Consider the following 6,436-nt stretch of genomic DNA (forward strand, 5'->3'; position numbering starts at 1 on the left):
TAGAGGCGGGCACAATAGCATCATTTAAGGTGCATCTAGACAGATAAATGAATGGGCGGGGAACAGAAAGAAGTAGATCCTTGGAAAATAGGTGACAGGTTTAGATCGGTGGCGGCTGGGAGGGCCGAAGGGCCTGTTCCTGTGCTGTAATATTCTTTGTTCTTTGTATTCTCCCCGTGTCTGCTTGGGTTTCCACTGGGTGCTCCGGTTTCCTCCCACAAATCCTGAAAGACATGCTGTTAGGTGAATTGGACGTTCTGAATTCTTCCGTTTATTTTGGACATGTGAACGTAGCACAATATGCATTCCAGCAAAAATGAGGAAACCACACCTACATTCATTTCCATTTTGTTATTGCTCATTAACATATCACAATCCAGCTTTGCATGTTCTTTGTGAGGGTTCATTAGGCCAGCTAGAAGTTCCCATTTGACATTCGATGGTCACAGATCCAGCAAGAGCAATCGTCATACATTTGTTTCAGCCTCAAACATACTCAATCCAACATGCCACTCCCTCATAGTGACACCAGAGGTTAAAGTTATACTTTTGCCCCCTGATTTCCAGGACCATTGTGTTATTTAAGAATGTCTTTTAATTGTTTAGTAAGATAGGATGCCACATTTCTGAGACTCAGATAAAATACTCGGAAGTTTCCAATATCAACAGATATGTTCAAATAAATCAAAAAATAATTAACTTTGTTACAGTCTATCATCCGTTATAATTAAAGACTGAATTGCTGTTTTAGTATATTTAAGTTATAAGTCATTCTGTGCATTTGCATAGTTTGATATCTACGAGGAAACAAGAACAGAATAACTGTATGCATTTGGCACTTAGCACTTGACTGCTTAAATGAATGGCACATTATAGCTTCTCATCTATAATATTTCCATTTTCAAATAGCAATTTCATAGCACATCTCCAACAAAGATATTCTGGAGAAATTCCTGAGCTTTGTAAGAAAATGGCATTTGCTGCATATAATTAGTTGCTTGAACAATAATAAATTTCAAAGTTGATTATTAACCATTTTAAAGGCAAACATTTGAGTGCTATATTTTCAAAATGGGTGGTAGTTGACTTGTTATTGGAGTATGTTAAAGCCATAAGCAATGTTATTGTCTTCTATGGATCCTTTTGTGTCTGAAGAGTCTGATGTTGCATCAGCATAGGCGTCCATAGAACTGGCAGTTCATGGTTTAAGTTGCCATTGTCAGTGCTTGGGGATGGGGGTCTTCTGCATCTGCACCACTTAGGTTTTCCTCTGGACATGTTGGCTATTGCGAGTTTGGTGTTTGATCATTTTCCAAGTATGTTGAATCAAATTTCAGAGCTTGCTTCCACATGGACCCGTTGGCTTCAATATTTCTCTAAGAGAGGTAGTTTGCAAAACAAGAGTTTGTAAAGCTTTTTTTTAGGCTGTCCTTGTATTGTTTGAGAAGTGGAAAATATCTTCTCATGAAAGTACCTGTATTTATCTAATACCTCTCAAGATAGCAGGACATTTTAAAGTATTTCGGAATCGATTTAGTACCTTTTAAAGTGTCGACACTATTGTAATGTAGATCAACACAGCAGCCAACTACACAAGGAAGTAGGGAGGCTGCAGAAGGACCTAGACAGGTTAGGAGAGTGGGCAAAGAAGTGGCAGATGGAAAACAATGTAGAGACGTATAAGGTTATGCAATTTGGTGGCGGAATAGAGGCTTAGACTATTTTCTAAATGGAAAAAGGTTTTGGAAATCAGAAGAACAAAGGGACTTGGGGGTCCTAATTCAGGATTCTCTTAAGGTTAACATGCAGGATCTTACGGCAGTTCGGAAGGCAACTGCAATGTTAGCATTCATATCGAGAGGGCTAGAATACAAGAGCAGGGCTGTACCGTTGAGGCTGTATGAGGCTCTGGTCAGACCCCATTTGGAATATTGTGAGCAGTTATGGGCCCGGTATCTAAGGAAGGATGTGCTGGCCTTAGAGGAGGTTCACAAGAATGATGCCAGGAATGAGGGACTTGTCATATGAGGAGCGGTTGAGGACTCTGGATCTTACCCGATGGAGTTTAGAATGTTGAGGGGGGATCTTATTGAAACTTACAGAATATGAGAGGCCTAGATAGAATGACTGTGGAGAGGATATTTCCACTAGTCGGAGAAGCTAGAATCCGAGGGCACAGCCTCAGATTGATGGGACAATCCTTTAAAATGGAGATGAGGAGGAATTCCTTCAGCCAGAGGATGGAGAATCTGTGGAACTCTTTGCTGCAGTGGATGCCAAGTCACTGAGTGTCTTTAAGACAGATTTATAGGTTATTGATTAATAAGGGGATCAGTGGTTATGGGGATGAGAAACATATCAGCCATGATTGAATGGTGGAACAGACCCGATAGGCCAAATGGCCTAATTCTGCTCCTCTGTCTCATGGTCCCACAAATTTCGTCCAGATTAATGACTAGATAATCAGTTCAGTGATGTTAGTTGAGCGGTAGATGTCGGGCTGGAAACTAGGAGAACTTCTTGCTCTTCATTGAACATTGCTACATGTTGCAGCATGAAGTAATACAACAAGGCAGTGTTAAATCACAATGGTATAGAGAAAGTTAAGTACACCGTGAAGGGGGGGGGGGGTGGCAATTGAAGGGTTCTATTGAAGATGGTATCCATTAATTTTGTACTTTAAAGAGCTGGTCACCCTCAGTTGCTCAGGAGAGTGGGAGATATGTGCGTGGGGGAAAAGGGGCAATTGGTGGGATTTTCTTTGGCTTTGTGGAGGGTTCAGGGGAGGGGAGTTTGTTATTACCTATTATTATTTTTGTTGGGCGTAATTTACTGGCTGTTCATGCTGGCGGGATATTCTGGTCCCTCTAACGGTGCACAGGTTTCCCCGAGACGAGGGGTGCAGTCAACAGGAAATCCCGTTGACAACAGCGGGACCAGAAAATCCTGCTGGCAGGCCGCCTCCGCCGGGCTGGTCGGTAAATCCTACCTGTTATTTAAAAAAATTTTTTTTATTCTCCTCATTTTCCACATTTTCATCAAATACACAACAAAAGATAACCAATAATAACAAACACAGTATCAATCCCCCAACCAGCATCCCCTTCAATATACAAACCCAAACATCACACATACATTCCAAATACAACAAAACAAAAAGACTGCAAAAGAATCAATGGTCACCCCATAAACAACATACTCAACCACCCCATTAGCCACCCCGCCCCTCCCCCCTAATGTTCAATGACATCCAATTCTTGAAAGTAAATGATAAACAATGCCCATGAATTTTCGAACCCATCCATCCTCCTCCTCAGCTCAAATGTCACTTTAGGAGCATCAAAAATTCCAGCAGGTCCCCCCGCCAAGCCGAGGCACAGGGCGGAGAAGCTGGCCTCCACCCCAACAGGACCCACCTCCGGGCAATCAGCAAGGTGAAGGCTAAAACCTCTGCCCCCTGCAGCCTGGGTTGGTCCGACACCTCAAAAATAGCTTCTAGAGGCCCTGATTCCAAACTCACATGTACCACCCATGAGGTGACCTTAAAAACCTCTCTCCAATACCTCTCCGGTTTCCGGCAGGACCAAAACATGTGAACATGGTTTGCGGAGCTCTTCCCACAGCGCTCACAGACATCTTCACCCTCTCAAAGAGTTGGCTCATCCTCGCTCTCGTGAGATGCACGACCTTCAGCTGTATCAGTCCCAACCTCGCGCATGAGGTTGAGGCGTTTACCCTCCGGAGCATCTCACACCACAGACCGTCCTCCATAACCTCCCCAACTCTTCCTCCCACTTGGCTTTAATCCCCTCCAAGGATACCTTATCCTCCCCCAACAACCTCCCATAGGTCGCCAGATCCACCCCCTTTTCCATTCCCCCAGCCATCAATATCTTTTTGTAGAGGCCGGTGGTTTTGGGAAACTCTGAACCTTCTTCCTGTCAAAGTCCCGGAGCTGCAGGTACCTGAATACTTTCCCCACCCCTGTCCATATTGCTCCCCCAAATCCTCAAGTCCCGCAAAACTACCTCTCAGGAACAGATCTTCTAATGCCCTAACTCCCTTCTCCTCCCATCTCCAAAACCTCCCATCCAACTTCCCTGGCTCAAACCTATGGTTCCCCCTAACCGGCATCCCTCTTGACCCCATTCACAACTTAAAATGCTGCCTCAACAGCCTCCAAAATCTTCAACGTTGCCATCACCATCGGATTACCATTGGGAGCGCCGCTGTTGCCAATACCCTCAGCCCCAACCCCCTGCATAGACTCTCCTCCATCCTAACCCAGACTAATCGGGACTCTTCCCCCCCCCCCTCCCTCCAATCCAATCTTCACCTTTGCTGTATTCGCCGCCCGATAATAGTACATTAATTTGGGAGGCCCAACCCCCCTGCGTGCCATCTTCTCTGCAAAACTACCTTCCGAACTCTGGCTACCTTCTCTTCCCCACCCGTCCTCTCCAAAATAAACGAGGTGATCAACTTATCCACCTCCTTGAAAAATGTCTTCGGCAAAAAGATCGGCAGGCACTGAAATACAGTACCAACAAAAATGCGCCAGCACATTCATTTTAATTGCCTGCACCTGACCTGCCAGCGACAAAGGGAGACTATCCCACCTCGCCAAATCCGCCTTCACCCTCCCCACCAAGCTAGTCATATTAAACCTATGGAGTCACCCCCCCCCCCCGTCCCATGCCACCTTCACCTCCAGATATCTAAAGTGTGTTGCCGCCCTGCGGAATGGCAGCACCCCCACCCCGGCCGAGCCACTACAAAGTATTAATTTTTTTCTAGGTTTAATTTATACCCCGAAAAGGAGCCAAATCTTTGGAGAAGCTCCAATATACCCTCCCATCGACGCACACAGCTCTGACACATAGAGCAATAAATCACCCGCGTACAAAGTCACCCTATTTCGACCCCCCCTCCCCCGCCCGCACTATTCTCCTCCACACCCCCGAGCTCTTCAACGCGATGGCCAAAGGATTAATCGCTAGTGCAAATAACAGAGGGGACATAGGACACCCCTGCCTGGTCCCCTGGTACAGCACAAAGTACACCGAACTCACATTGCTTGTGCGGATGCTCGCCCTCGGTTCCTTATATAAAAACTGTACCCACTCCACAAACCTCGGCCAGATCCCAAAGCTCAAATAAAATACCCCACTCTACCTGATCAAATGCGTTTTCTGTGTCCAGTGCAACCATCACCACCTCTGTCTCCCTTCCCTAAGGAAGGGAGTCATAACTACATTTAGCACCCTCCTAATATTTGAGAATAGCTACCTCCCTTTCATGAACCCGGTCTGGTCCTCCCCTATCCTCTTGGCGAGGCACTCCTCCAACCCAGCCGCCAGAACCTTCGCCAATATCTTCACATCCACATTCAATACCTGTAGTGATATAGGCCTGTACGACCCACACTCTGTCGGGTTCTTATCTTTCTTCAGCAGCAATGAAATTGAGGCGTGCCCCAAAGTCTGTGGCTGCACCCCTTTCCCTTTTGCCTCCTCAAACATGCCCACCATCAGCGGCGCCAACTTCTTATAATACTCCAGTGGGAACCCATCTGGCCCTGTCACCTTCCGCGACTGCATCCTCCCAATTGCCTCTTTCATCTCCTGTTCCCCAACCAACACCTACAATGTCGCTCTATCCTCCTCCCCCAACCTCGGGTACTCCAGGCCGTCCAGCAATTCCCGCATCCTCCGGCCCTCCCCCGGAGGCTCCGACTTATACAAATTTTCATAGAACTTCTCAAACTCTATTAATTTGGTGTGGGGCCACCACCAATTTCCCTGTCCTATCCCACACCTGGACAATTTCCCTCACCGTTTCCTCCCTCCGAAGTTGGCCTGGCAGCATGCCTTCTCCCCGTATTCATAAACTGCTCCCCACACCCGCCTGAATTGGCACACCGCCTTCTTTGTGGACAACCGATTAAAACTAGCCTGTGGCTCCCTCCTATCTAAAAGTGCTGAATCTGCATCCCCCGCGTATCTCCTGTCCAGCTCCAACATTTCATCTCCAACCTTTGCCGCTCCACCATCTCCTCTTTATCCAACTTGGCCTTTAATGATATCACCTCCCTCCTCACCACCGCCTTCAGAGCCTCCCATACCACTGCCTGCGATACCTCCCTGTGCAGTTAAAGTCCATGTACCCTCCTGATCTTTTCACAAAAATTTTTGTCCCCCAGCCATCCCACGTCCAATCTTCTCCCGGCCTCTGGACTGTCCCCCTCTCCAAGATCATGTCAACCCAATGCGGCGCATGATCCGAAATTGCTATCGCCGAGTACTCTGATACCTTAACCCCAGCCGACAGCGGCTTCCCCACCACAAGAGTCTATCCTCGACTAAACCTTGTGGACCAAAGCGAAAAACAAATACTCCCGCTCTCTCGGGCGCAAGAACCTCCACAGGTGCACCCC

The sequence above is a fragment of the Scyliorhinus canicula genome, chromosome 3 (assembly GCF_902713615.1).
Source record: "Scyliorhinus canicula chromosome 3, sScyCan1.1, whole genome shotgun sequence".
In the NCBI taxonomy this organism is placed as follows: domain Eukaryota; kingdom Metazoa; phylum Chordata; class Chondrichthyes; order Carcharhiniformes; family Scyliorhinidae; genus Scyliorhinus; species Scyliorhinus canicula.